This window comes from Protopterus annectens, chromosome 13.part0 (genome assembly GCF_019279795.1).
Source record: "Protopterus annectens isolate FY-2018-M chromosome 13.part0, PAN1.0, whole genome shotgun sequence".
Classification (NCBI taxonomy): Eukaryota; Metazoa; Chordata; order Ceratodontiformes; family Protopteridae; genus Protopterus; species Protopterus annectens.
Genome location: NC_056747.1, coordinates 392,162,110 through 392,175,911, shown reverse-complemented (window position 1 = coordinate 392,175,911; position 13,802 = coordinate 392,162,110).

The following is a 13,802-nucleotide window of genomic DNA, read 5'->3' as shown; positions in this document are numbered from 1 at the left end:
GAAAAGCTGGCAACCCTACTCAGAACGTGAAGGCCAGACAGACTGTTCCAAAGAGAGTAATAAGTGACTGTCAGCCAGAAGTGTCAAGTGTCATATGCTGGCTAGTTGCTCTTGGTGAAGAGTAGAGCTTCCTAGTAGCCAAGAGCTAGGTCCATAGTCCAAACTTACTTCAGGGGGGAAGGCTGGAGGGATGGAATACTGCAACATGGAAGTGAAGGATATCTATGGTTATGGCAAGATTTTACACAACTATTCTATGTCCTTCTATTTCTATGTTGCAGTATTCTTACTGTGGAAGAGTACCACAGCTAGTTAGAGGGAAGGGTGGAGGTAGAAGTGGAAGACTCCAGAAACCCCTGCAGGATTGCTCTAGCAAAGCCTGCCCTGTCTCTGGAGACTTGATCTAGCTTGTAGTGTCTGGTGAAGGTGTGAATAGTGGATCAGGTGGTAGCTTCCATAATGGAAGCTGTGCCCAGCTCAATGAGGAAGGCTTTGGAAGTAGCTATGCCTCTGGTGGAATGAGCTCTCATCCCATGGGATAAATGTTTGCCATGGTGTGAGCAGCAGAAGGAAATGGATTTTCTGATCCAACCTGAAATAGTTTGCTTGGAAACTGCCCTGCCCATAGCTCTGGGGTAGAAGGAGACTAACAGTTGGTAATATTTCTGAAGGACTTAGTTTTGTCTAGGTAGAATCTCAGTTGTCTGTGTACATCCAGGGAACAGAGAATCCTTTCACTATAGTTAGCTGGAGAGGGGAAGAAGGTAGGCAGGTGAACAGATTGATTTAAGGACAGTTCATTTACCCTGAAGGAAGGGTTATAGTGCGTAAGGTCACCCTGTCCCTTGTGGAAGGTAGTGTAGGGGGGTAGGCCATGAGAGCCTGTAACTCTTGACACTCTCCTAGCAGACATGATGGCCACCAACAATATACTCTTCCATGTACACAACTGTAAAGTAGCATTGCTAGCCGGCTCAAAGGAGGCAAGTGTTAGTTTTTCCAGGGCAAAGTTTAGGTCCCAGGGTGGCAGGATGGGTTTTCTAGGTGGTCTGATGTGTAAGACCCTTCTTTCAGGAAAAGTTTAACATCTAGCCTGGATAGTAAAGGGGGATCTAGAGGCAGGCAGGCAGGCAGAGGTGGCTGAAAGGTGCACTTTCACTGAGGAATAAGAATGGCCATGAGTTCACACACATATGCAAGGACTAGGGAAGGGTCTGCTTGGCTGGGTCCCTGCCCTTATGTAGACACCATTTGGAAAATCTCTTCCATTTTGATAAGTATGATTTTCTAGTTGCAGGTTTCCTGGCCTCCCTCGGGACTGTAAGCATGTCCTCTGAGTAGTGGTGTCTAAAAGGGATTAGAAGTTTATCACCCAGAGTGTTAGTGCTAACATCTATAGGTGAGGATGGATTAGGGTTCCCTTTTGTTGTGTGAGAAGGTCCACCTTGTGGGGTAACTTGTGGTGATTGCCCTTGGCTAGTGAGTGAAGTAGGGGGAACCAGTGATGACTTGGCCAGTAGGGAGTCACCAGCAAGATTTTTTGGTTTGTCCTTCCTGATTTTTAGTAGGACTTTTTGGATTAGAGAGAAGGGGAGGAGCATAAAGAAAGTCCCTTTCAAGGAATGCTGAAGGCATCTACTATCCAGGCTAGTGGGGAGTGATCCTTGGTGCAGAAACTGCACAACTGTCTGCTTTGGAGGGGGGGCAAACATCCACTTGAGGAGTGCCCCACCAGTGGACAATGTCTAGAAAGGTTTCCCTGTTCAATATCCACTCATGCTGTAAAGATGATGTTTTGTTGAGAAGATCTGCTTGTTGTCCTGAGAGGGGATGTATGTAGCCTGCAGGGACAAGTTGTGCCTGGAGGTGAGGTCCCAAATTTGTAAAGTTATTCTGCAAAGGAGGTAGGCTTTGTTCCCTCCTTGTTTGCTGAGGTACCAAAAAACTGTGGTGTTGTCTGTGAATACCAGAAGGGGGCCTGGGTGGAGGGTAGGAAGAAAAAACTCCAGGGCTAGCAGAACTGCAGTCATCTCCCCGACATTGATATGTTTCTTTTAAAGGGTAGGAATGCATGTTTCCTGAACCCTGAAACCCTTGCAGGTGGCTCCCCACCCTATGTTTGATGCATCTGTATATGCATGAACTGGATTGGGGAGGGGTTCTGGAGTGGTAATCCTGGGTTGTGATGGATTTGTAGAATCCACCACCTTAGTTCTGATTTGAGACAGTGCAGAAAAGGAATTTGCTTCTCCAGAAAGTGTAGGTGTTGTAACCACACTTTCTTGAGGTACAATTGGAACTTCTGCATGTGCATTCTTGCCAAGGGAAGCATAGGAATGGCAGCTGCTATAAGCCCCAGGACTTGCAGAAATTGTGTTGCAGACATCAGGGGTTCCAGTAAAAGGTTTTGAAAGTGAGTGGAGTGGGAGTGAACTTTTTCCTGGGGAAGAAAGGCCTGCATCAGATCTGTCCTGATTCTGCAGCCCAGAAAGATTTTGCCTTGCTGAGGAAGCAAGGAGGATTTATGTTGAGGGTGAAGCCCAGGGTTTGAAGAAGGGTGGTGGTGAACCTGAGATGGTCTTTGAGAAGGGTTTTGGTCTCTGCTAGGAGGAGAATGTCATCTAGGTAGGAACAGAGCTGGATACCTTGAGTCCTGCAGTAAGCAATGGCTGTGGCTAGGCATTTTGTGAATATTCTGGGTGCAGTAGACAAGCCAAAGGGCAAGGCTGTAAACTAAAAATGAGAGCAGGGTCCAAAAAACGTAAACATTTTCTGTTGGAGGGCTTTATGGAGATATGGAAGTAAGCCTCCTTTAGATCTAGTGTGGTCATGAAGGCCTGGTCTGGGATATGAGGGAGAAGGGTTGAAAGGGAAAGCATTTTGAATGATGGAACTTTTACTGGTTCAGGAAGGATAGGTCCAGCATAGCTCTTCAAGGGCCATCCTTTTTGGGACCAGAAAGAGTCCAGATTAAAATCCTTTTCCTTCCTGACCTGAAGGAACAGGTTCGATTGTTCCTAGTTTTTGGAGGTCATGAAAAATTAGTGGCAGGAGGTATGCTTGATTTTTGGAGGGAAAGGGAATGGGCCTTTGGGATGGGCTTTTCCCTCCAAGAAAGGAAGTATCCATTTTGAATGAGTCAGTACCCATTGGTCTGAAGTGATGGTTTTCCAAAATGGTAAACAGTGGGATAGGCGGGCTGACAAAGGCAGATGGGCAAGGCAATTACGCATTGTTGGGTGCATTTCTATCCTGAAACGGCTGTCTAGGAGTTGGTTGAGCGGTAACAGGTTTGGATTATGTTTGCCTTCTGGTTCCTCTCCTGTGCCTGGTAGAGGAGGGGGTGCCAGAGGAAGGGGTTCTCCTGACAAATGACATTTTAGCAGGGTAGTTTCCTGTAATACTTAGGAATAGGGGACATAAGCAAATGCTTGATGTCCTGCAGTTCCTTGCTTTTCTCCTGCAGATTTTTAAAAAGTTCTGCAGATTGTTTTCCAAACAAAGGTTATGGTCTAATGGGGCTTCCATAATTTTAGTTTTGAAGTCTTCAGGAAGAGGTTGTAGGTGAAGCCAAAAATATCTGCGGAGAACAGTAGCAGAAGCTGCTGACCTAGCAGAGGCCTCTGCTTCATCATAACTGCAACTAATTGAATGTCTGGCTACCTGTGAAACCAGAGAGTGTTTAGATGTTATGTCTGATTTAGTAGGGCAAGTCAAGTGTGGCATCAAGGAGACTGGTTGCTTGTGAGATAAGGTCCAGGGCATATTTTACCATGCAAGTCTGGTACTTAATAGTGCAGAAGGCCAGGGCGGAGGAGGTGTACACTTTTTTCCCAATCCTGTACATGATTTTGCTGTCTTTATCAGTAGGCAAAAGAGATGCAAAGGGAATATGTCTGGATTGCTTGTCTGGGGAGACAGCAATAACTGCAGGGTCTGCCAGTGGGAGTTTAACTAAGAATTTTTGCTCATCAGTTACCTTTATAAAACCTGTCTGGTCTTTTAGGTGCAGGTGGTGGAGTGTCAGGATTTTTGGATACAGATGTAAAAGTATCCAGATAGGCAGGTGGGATGGCTGATGGAGACGGTGACTCCACTTGAAGGAGTTCAAAATACCTCCTCTGGGTGTCAGTCATCTGGGCAGTGTCCCATTTAAAGTACTCTTTCATCTTAGTTACAGTGTCACAAAAGGTCCCCTTCAATGGATTCCTCATCTAGTGAACAGTACTCTAAAGGAGAGGCAATCAGGGATGCATAAGAAATGGACCCTTCAGAAGAAGAGTAATAAGGTTCTAGTCCCTCCTCCTCTCCTTCTTGGGTAGTCTGCAAGGAGAGAGAAATGGCAGAGGCAGGCCTAGGGCTGAGCACAGGTATAGTGGAGGGAGAATAGCCTGTGGGCCATAAAGGCCTGCATCAGAGAGTTAGTGAAGGATTGCCAATCTGGAGCTCCTTGAGGGGTAGGAGTCAAGTGCTTAGTTTTTTGTTTTCGCTTAGTAAGCATCTGTCTGGGAGAAGGCCTAGGCTCAGAAGCCAGAGTCTCAGGAATTGTCGACCAACTTCTGCTTCCCTCGACCTCAGTAGGTATCGACGTCTGGGCCATCTCCGTGGATGTGCAGGCCATTACTTCTGAAGCAGCTTCCTCACGGAGCCATCAAAGAAGTCAGTTCTGTCGGACATCCCTCAACTCCTAAATCAGAAGCTGACAGGACGTCCGATGATGGACAGGCAACGGAAGTAGGCCTGGAAACTTTGGCTTTTTTCTATGGTGGTTCAGTCAGAGTGGCCAATTGGGATCCATCCTAAGCACAAGCTTTTTGAGACACTGATTCTCTAAATATAAGTTTAGTGAAGCCAGACGGCTGCGGAGGGTCTTCGGTACAAAAGACTGGCAAATGGAAAGAATAGTTGTGTAAAATCTTACCATAAAGTACAGTTGTGTACACTTACCATAAATGTAGATGTTCGAGTGTATTCACTATTGCAGTCATCACATTTGGGTTATTTGCTTGCAGTAGCCCTCAGTCGGCCTGATTATCAAAGTCTTGGGTCATGCGTCAGTTGCTGTTTCATCTTCTGTGACGTCAGATAGTCAGGGGTATAAAGCATGCAGCAGACACCATAAATCAGTTTTTCTTGCCCCAGATGTCAGGTGCCCCCCTTAATGGGAAGCAATTAAATATATCTATATATATATATATATATATATATATATATATATATATATATATATATATATATATATATATCTATATATATTTATATATATCTATATATATCTATATATATCTATATATATACACACACACACACACACACAAGGTTACACCCCCAACAAAAAAGCAAATACACCAAAAAGCTTTTAAGTATAGTAAAGGAGAATAGAGGTATAGCCAAAAGAAGTCAGGGGGCTGGAGGGAGGGTAACCAGGACTGTAACAGTGAATACACTCGAACATCTACATTTATGGTAAGTGTACACAACTGTACTATGTTCTTCGTGTTTCACTGTTGCAGTCATCACATTCGGGTAGATTCCCAAAGCGAAGGATGGGAGGAGGAATTTAGATAGCCATTAGGACCAGCTATAAGGCCCAGCGGCAAAGCCAGCTCTGGATTCAGAGAAAATTGTCAAATGGAAATGCTTGGTGAAAGTATGTACAGAACTCCAGGTAGCAGCTTCTAGGATGTCTCTGGTAGGGACACCTTTGAGAAAGGCTGTAGAGGTAGATGCAGCCCTGGCTGAATGGGATCTAATCCCCTGTGGAATAGGTTTTCCATGGTGCTTATAGCAGAAATGAATGCAATGGCCTATTCATTTAGAAATGGTTTGCTTTGAAATAGCCTTCACCTCTGCCGCTGCAGCAAATGCCACCAGCAGTTGTTTTCCTTTGAGGTTTAGTCCTGTCCAAGTAAAATCTAAGTTGTCTGTGCACATGTACGGAGTGCAGTATATGTCCCCCTTTGTTATGTGGATTAAAAAAGAAGGTTGGCAAATGAATGGACTGATTAAGAGCCACACTGGAATACCACTTTGGGCACGAAAAAGGGATTGGTCCTGAGGGACACCCTGTCCGCATGAAAGATGATGAAAGGCTCCACTGCCATAAGGGTGTGTAATTCAGATACCCTTCTTGCTGAAGTGATTGCTAAAAGGAAAGCTGTTTTCCAAGAAAGGAATTTTAACTCTGTAGTTGCAGCTGGCTCAAAAGGAGGAAGAATGAGTTTTTCCAATACAAAATTAAGGTCCCAGGCTTGAGTTAGGGCTCCTGGGTGGTCCTGAGTTTTTGGCCCCTCTGAGGAACTGCTTAAGCAGTGGGTGAGAAAAGAGGGGTGGTTCTGTGTTGTAATGAGCTGAAATGGCTGAGGCGTGAATTTTGATAGAGGAAAAGGAAAGGCCCTTGTGAAGCATCTCAGTTAAGTATTAAAGAATCTGAGGTAAATTGGGCTTTGCTGTGGCCATCTCTTGAGTTTGGTTCCAGGCACAGAATCTTTTCCATTTTTCAGCATAAGATTTTCTAGTACTAGGCCTCCTTGCCTCCAAAATGACATCCAACACTCGTTTACTGAGGGATGGTAATGGAGAAATAAGGTAATTAGCCCGGCTGCCAGGTTCAGGGTTTGAAGCTGGGGGTGCATAATCTGGCTCTCCTGCTGAGACAGCAGGGTAGGGGTCTGAGGTATGTGCCATGGGGTCAGCTGTGACACACTGTGCAAGAGGGGTTACACCAGTGTTGGCGTGGCCAGTCTGGTGCAATCAGTATCATCCTTGGTTTGTCCTATTTGATCTTTAGTTGTACTTTGGAGAGGAGAGGCAGAGGAGGAAAAGCATAAACTGATAAGATTTTTTTCCAGCTCAAGGATAGAGCATCCACTTTCCAAGCTTGTTTGTGGGGAGTCCTTGTGCAAAATTTGTCCAATTGGTAGTTCTGGGGGGAGGCAAACAGGTCTATATCTGGGATCCCCCATTTGTTGATCAACATGTTGAAAATCTTTGGTTCCAGTTTCCACTCGTGTGGGTCCATGAGATTTCTGCTTAGTTAGTCTGCCAGTGTATTTCGTTTTCCTGGCAGGAATTGAGCCTGTAGATGCATTAGGTAGCTCAAGGCTGTGTTCCACAGAGCCATGGCTAGTCTGCAGAGGGGGGTAAGAATGGGTACCCCCCCCTGCTTGTTGGTCAGAAGTATCATAAGCAAATTCAGTCCTAGGTCTCTCAGAAGGGGAAGGTTGGTTTCCCCTGATTAAAGTAATAAAGTCTTCAGCCATTCTTATCATTTGTTTTTTAAGCATAAAAGCCTGACCATGCGGTCTGGGTGTCGGTTTCCTAGGCATGGTTCAAGTTTTAGGCCTTGAAGAAGATGATGGCGTCAGTTTAATATGCAAGTCAGTAGGCCTGAATACACCTTCAGAAGCCGGTGCCTGCACAGCGGCTCTGGACCCATCCAAGGTAGAGACACCCGCAGGTTCCACAGTTGAAGCATCTTGCGACACATCGGACTCCGAATGGGTCTCAGTAGAGGCCTGCGAATCTGAAGTAGTGGGTATCAGGGGCTGTGAAAGTGCCTCACTAAGTACCAGTGAACTGGCAACTAGCTTAGGAGAAGTGTCATCGGCAGCTTTGGACCCAAGCGGCCTGTCTCTGTCTTTATCTTTGCGTTTTTTCGGAATGTTGGTAGTCGGGTGGCTTACCGAAGACATATCTGGATAATTGAAGCAAGTACCAAAATATTTAGAAGCGAAAATGTACCGACGACGAACAGGTCGTGGTTTAAATAAGGCACAAAACCAACAAAGAGGTATGTCGTTGTCGGGGCCTAGGCAAGGAATACAGTACGAATCAAAATCTTTGAGGTATTTGCTTTCCACAAGAAATACAATTATTGACTTTTACTGACATTGGTTTAGAGCAAGAAAACGTTTCCCCAACGGGGTACTTAGCTTTAGTTTAAGACTGCGGTTCTGAAACCCGAAAACGAAAATTTCAGGAGTTGGCCGACCGGCACTTGCGAACTGCTTCTGCTTCGGGCGCCGCACGGCAAGAAAGACTGATGCAATGGTGTATGCTGCATACTTTATACCCCTGACTACCTGACGTCACGGACAATGAGACAGCAACTGATGGAGGACCCAAGATTTTGATAATCAGGCCGACTGAGGGCTACTGCAAGCAGATAACCGAAATGTGATGACTGCAACAGTGAAACACTAAGAACATCCATACATGTCCTCTTATTCCATGTTGCAGTATTCATACTGTGGGATTTCCAGCCCTCAGGCGACCCAACATCGGCTCCTATACAAAAGCTTAAGCCTGGCTGCCGTAGGTGTGTGGGACGTCACACACAGGGCCATAAACCATGAAGTATAAATGTGACATCTGCACGTACAGACCTCAGAACTTGAAACCCAGAGAAGAGACTATAAGGCCAAGGAGAAGCAAAAGCAAATGTCCTTGCAGGGCTGCATGGAGTGGCCTGCAGTGAGAGTATACCCTAGAGAAGATAGATGATATCAGGGGGATGGAGGGTGGGAAGGAATACTGCAACATAGAAGAGAAGGACATCTATGGTTATAGTAAGATTTTACACAACTATTCTATGTCCTTTTAATGGCATGCTGCAGTATTCATACTGTGGGAGAGTACCACAGCTAGGAGGAATGTTGGAAGGTGGCAGAGGTGGAGGACTCTAGGAATCCTTGCAGGACTGCCCTGACATATCCTGCTTTGGCCCTAGATATCTGGTCCAGTTTGTAGTGCTTGGTGAAAGTATGGACTGTGGACCACGTGGCTGCTTCCATGATGGAAGTTGTGTCTAGTCCTTAGTCCTTTCATGAAGGCCTTAGAGGTAGCCATGTCTCTGATAAAATGCACTCGCACTCCTTGACGCAATGGTTTGTGATGATGAGAGTAGCAAAAAAGGATGGAATTTCTGATCCAGGAGAAGATTGTTTGGAGACTGCCTTACCCAAGGCTCTGAGATGGAAGGAAATGAATTGGTCAGATTTTCTGATAGACTTGGTTTTGTCCAAGTAGAATCTCAGTTGCCTACGTACATCTAGGGAATGGAGGATCCTCTCCGCGGAGTTAGTAGGAGAGGAGAAGGTGGGTAGGTGAACAGAGTGGTTTATGGAAAGCTCATTAACTACTTTGGGCATAAAGGTGGAAGGTGGTGAAGGAGGGCAGGCCATCAGGGCCTGTAATTCAGACACACGTTTAGCAGAGGCAATGGGCACAAAAAGGATGGTTTTCCATGTGCACATTTGAAGAGATGCTGTGCTGGCTGGCTCAAAAGGGGGGAGGGTCAGCTTTTCTAGCATGGAGTTGAGATCCCAGGGAGGAGTACTGGGCTTTCTTGGTGGTCTGATGTGTAAGACCCTCTTAGGAAAAGTTTTACATCCAGTCTAGAGAGAAGAGGCGGCTGTAAAGGCAATCATGCAGAAATTGCTGAGAGATGGACTTTGACAGAAGAGTAAGCTAGTCACTCCTTAATGAGTCTGCAGGTATAGCTCAGGACCAGGGGAGGATCTGCTAGAAATGGGTCCTTGTTTCGTAGAGAACACCATTTCGAGAATCTCTGCCATTTAGTCAAGTAGCTTTTTTATAATTGTTGGTTTCCTGGCCTCCCTCAGGACAGAGATCAAAAGTAGTCTTGTCTAAAAGGGATCAAAAGTTGATCACCCACAGAGTTAGTTGTAGTAAAGACAGCTGTGGGTGAAGGAGGGATCCCTGTTGCTGAGTTAACAGGTCCACCTAGTTTGGTAGCTTGTGGCGATTGCCCTTGGCTAGTGAAAACAGAAGGGGAAACCGGTGTTGCCTTGGCCAACAGGGAGTCATCAGCAAGATTTTTGGTTGTTCCTTTCTTGATTTTTAGAAGGACTCTTTGAATTAGAGGGAAGTTGTATAGGCACATTCCCTGCCATGAAAAACTGAAGGCATCCACTCTCCAAGCTAGTGGTGAGTGAGTCCTGCTGCAAAATGTGTTCAGTTGTCTGTTCTGGGGGGTTGGCAAACAGATCCAGTTGTGGTGTGCCCCACTGGTGGACTATGTGTAGGAAGGTATTCCTGTGTAACATCTATTCGTGTTGCAGAGATGTGGTTCTGCTGAGCAAGTCCGCTTGCTTGTTTTCCTAAGAGAGGATGTATGAAGCTTTCAAAAAAAGGTTGTATTTTGCTGATATTTCCCAGATTAGCAGGGTTATCAGACATAACCGGTATGCCTTTGTCCCTCCTTGTTTGTTTAGGTACCACATGACAGTTGTGTTGTCTGTCACAATGTGGAGTATTCCTGGTTGCAGCATGGGAAGGAAGACTTTTAGAGCTAGGAGGACTGCAGTCATCTCCCTGACATCGATGTGCTGTTTTTGCAGGGCACCAGCACTGTTGTACCCTGTAGCCCTGCAGGGTTGCTCCTCATCCTAGGTCTGATGCATCTGGGTGCAGAGACTGGGAAGTGGGAGGAAGTTGAAGAGGAATTCCCTAGTTGTAGGAAACCTGCTGAATCCACCACTTCAGCTCTAATTTTAGACAGGGCAGAAGGGGGATGAATTTGTCTACAGGTTATTGGCTCTGGGACCAAACAGTCTTTAAGTACCATTGGAATTTCCTCATGTGCATCCTTGCTAGTGGGAGCATGGGAATGGTGGCAGCCACGAGACCTATAGTTTATAGAAAATGTCTTGCAGTTAGATGTGATTCTGTCAATAGACTTAGGAAATGGGAGGAGAGGGATTGTACCTTGCCTGATGGTACAAAGGATCTCATTAGATCTGTTCTGATTCTGCACCCTAGGAAAACCTTGTCCTGTTGTTTGAGGAGAGAGGATTTTTGGAGGTTGAGAGTGAAACCCAGGTTGTTTAGAAGGGACATGGTGAATTGGAGATTTGTCAGAAGGGTGGACTGTAATTCTGCCAGAATGAGAATGTCATCCAAGTAATGGTAGATTTGTATTTCCTTGATTCTGCAATGGGTGATGGCTGGGGCCAAGCACTTGGTAAAAACTCTTGGGGTCACAGACAAGCCAAAAGGCAATGCAGTAAATTGAAAATGAGAAGAGGGCCCAGAGAAGCGTAGGAACCTCTTGTGGGAGGGTTTGACTGGGACGTGCAAAGTATGCATCCTTTAGGTCTAGGGTACCCATGAAGGCTTGAGGTGGAATGAGGGGTAAAAGAGTTTGAAGGGAGAGCATCTAGAAGGAGGGAACCTGTAGGAAAAGGTTTAGGTAAAAGAGGTTCAGGATAGGTCTCCAGCGGCCATCATTTTTTGGGATTAAGAAGAGGCAGGAGTAGAAGCCTTGTCCCTCCTGACCTGAGGGAACTGGTTTATGGTTCCTTGGGAGACTAGTTCCTGCAGGATGGGAGGAAGTAGAGGGAGATGATGTTTGGGAGGGAAAGGAATCCTTATTGGCGTAGGTTTTTCTTTCCAGGAAAGGAAGTATCCTTTTTGGATGATGGAAAAAAAACCACTGATCTGTAGTGATGGTTTTCCAAAAAGGGAGGCATTGGATAAGGCAGACAGACAGGGGCATTTGGGCAAGGCAGTCATGCAGAGTAGGGTCCCCCTCTATCTGGAAAGGGCTGTTTGTTGGGGGGGGGTTGTGTTTGAGGGGGCCTAGAATAAGGTTGTCTCTGACGTCCCCCTACGTGGTCTGGCAGTAGAGGGGCAAAATGTGGAAGTGGCCCTTCTAACAAAGGATGTTTTGGCTGGGTAGTTCCTGTAACATCTGGGCACTGGGGACACCAGCAAGTGCTTAACGTCCTGCAGTTCCTTGATTTTTAATTGCAAGTTTTTAAAAAGTTCTGCAGCATTTTTGCCAATTAGAAAGTTATCCAGAGGAGCATCCATGATCCTGGCTTTAAAATTATCTGGCAGAGGGTGTACTCTGAGCCAGGAGTATCTGTGCAAGGTGGATGCAGTGGCAGCAGATCTGGCAACTGCTTCTGCAGCATCACAGGTGCAGCAGACAGCATGTCTGGCTACTTGGGTGGCCAGTGACAATTTGGAAGAAATGTCAGATTTGGCTGGACAGTCTGGGGTGGTAGCCAACAAGGTGGAGGCCTGAGAGACTAGGTCTAGGGCATACTTCATGTGGGTTTGGTAGTTTATAGCCGTGAAAGCTAGGGCAGAGGAGGTGCATACCTTTTCCCCATCCTGTCCATGGTTTTGCTGTCTTTATTGGATGGCAGTAGTAAAGCAGAAGGCAACTGCCCAGAGTGTCTGGAGATACTGCAATAACAGCTGGGTCAGCCAAAGGTGGTTTTATTAGGAACTTGTCATCAGGGACTTTGTAAAACCTATCCGGCCTCTTAGGAGCAGGAGGTTGAGACTGGGTCCTTGGAAACAGAAGTGAAGATATCCAAGAAAGCTGGGAGTACTGGAAGGATGGCTGAAGGTGAAGGGGAGTCAAGCTGTAGAAACTCAAAGTATCTCTTCTGGGTTTCAGAGACTAAAGAAGATTCCCACTTGAAATACTCTCATTTTTGAGATAGTCTCCCCAAATGACAGGTTCTCAGTTGGGGAGTCCCTTTCAATAGAGTCCTCTTCAGGTGAGTAATAGTCTATGGGAGAGGCAACCTGTGAAACGTAGGCGACAGATTCCTCAGAAGAGGAGTAAGACTGGTCTGGATCTCCCTGGTTAACTGTTTGCTGAGTAGATGCTAAAGGCCGGGAGGAGGCAGAAGCCAGCCTAGGACTCAGTACAGGGAAGCTAATAGGAGTAGGGCCTGCAGGCCTAAATGCCATAAAGGCCTGCATCAAGGAGGAAGTGAAGGACTCGCAGTCTGGGGCTGCCAGAGGAGTCGGGCTCAAGTATTTAGTTTTCTGCTTCCTTTTAGAAGGAGTGTGCATATGGGTGGCCAGGGAAACAGAGGCCTGCGATGGTGTAGGAGAGGTCTTGGTTGGCCAGTCAAGCAATGGTTCCCCCCTTGGGGTCAGTTATGACCGATGTCTGAATCAATTCTGCTGACGTGCTTTCCATGGGTACTGACACGGCCTCTTCCAGAGGAGCCATCAGAACCAGAGTAATCGGGTGTCTCTCGGCCCCTAGAATGGTAGTTGGCGGGACATCCGAATGCAGAGTGGCATCTGGGGAAGGCCTGAAAACCTTGGCCTTCTTCCACGGTTGTTTGGCTTGGCAGCCAATTCGGGATACATCCTAAGCGCGAGGTGTTTAAGCCTTTGGTTTTCTAAAAATAGATTTAACGTGGACAGACAGCTGCATAAGGTCTTGGGTATGAAGGATTGGCAAACAGAGCAGGCCTTGTGGTTGTGCTCTTTACCTAAGCAAAAGACAATGGTCATGGGAGTCTTTGTGCAGAATCTGATGCCTGCAACTATATTTACTCTCTTTCTCCAACATCCGCTAAAGAAAAATAAATACAGCAACCAAGCTAAAGCTTAAGTATGAAAAGGCAAACCCCAATGGGGTACTTATCTTTTAGATGTCTTCGGACGTAGGAGTGAAGTGGTCAAAGTAATCATAGTCTGTGGCTGAAAAGTTCTGAGGTCTGTGCGTGCCAATGTCACATTTATACTCCATGGTTTATGGCCCTACATCCCACCCATCTACAGCAGCCAGGCTTAAGCTTTTGTATAGGAGCCAATGTCGGGTCACCTGAGGGCTGGAAATCCCACAGTATGAATACTGCAACATGGGAACAGAAGGAAATCAAGTAGTGTGACCATGTTCCTTCCCAAGACAAAAAAACACAACGGTCGTGCATATCTTTATGCGGTATCTGATGCCCACAATGGCATTTGTCCTTCTTAGCTGACATCGGCTAAAACTAAATACAGCTAACCAAGCTCAC